The following is a 412-nucleotide window of genomic DNA, read 5'->3' as shown; positions in this document are numbered from 1 at the left end:
GAGTGCAAATTACAGTTTTTATAGTAATATACTAGAATATGAACAAGTGAAGCACATGAGGTTAGGGTCATTTGTGAAGCCTGTTGGGTGTGAGGAAAAGATGAACCTGGCAACTCACCTCCAGACTCTGGACTACTTCAGTTTGCCAAGTCTCTAGGGAAAAAATAATAGAATGGTGAAAGCAGCATGGGACAGGACACAGTATAGTTGTTGATTTATATTTAGATTAAGTTATTAACCTTATCTACCACTTTTGCACTGGATTATTACTATTTTGTCTACAACATATTTTTTTTTCATTATAAATCATTATGAATCAAAATCCAACTGAGGGAATTGCATAAATAGCTTATGGTAAAATTGGCTAACAAGCCTATGATCTTCTTATATAATTTTTTTTTCTCTGATATGC

General features: G+C 33.3%; 1 protein-coding gene across 1 annotated transcript in view; it reads left to right on the top strand.

Moving 5' to 3' along the window:
- LOC119592113 (zinc finger protein 12-like) overlaps positions 1-412 on the top strand; it is a 23386-nt gene that overhangs the window by 21470 nt on the left and 1504 nt on the right. The window lies entirely within an intron of this gene.

This window comes from Penaeus monodon, chromosome 29, assembly GCF_015228065.2.
Source record: "Penaeus monodon isolate SGIC_2016 chromosome 29, NSTDA_Pmon_1, whole genome shotgun sequence".
Lineage (NCBI taxonomy): Eukaryota > Metazoa > Arthropoda > Malacostraca > Decapoda > Penaeidae > Penaeus > Penaeus monodon.
The sequence above is the reverse complement of the archived record's forward strand: the minus strand, read 5'-3'. Positions and strand labels throughout refer to the sequence as shown.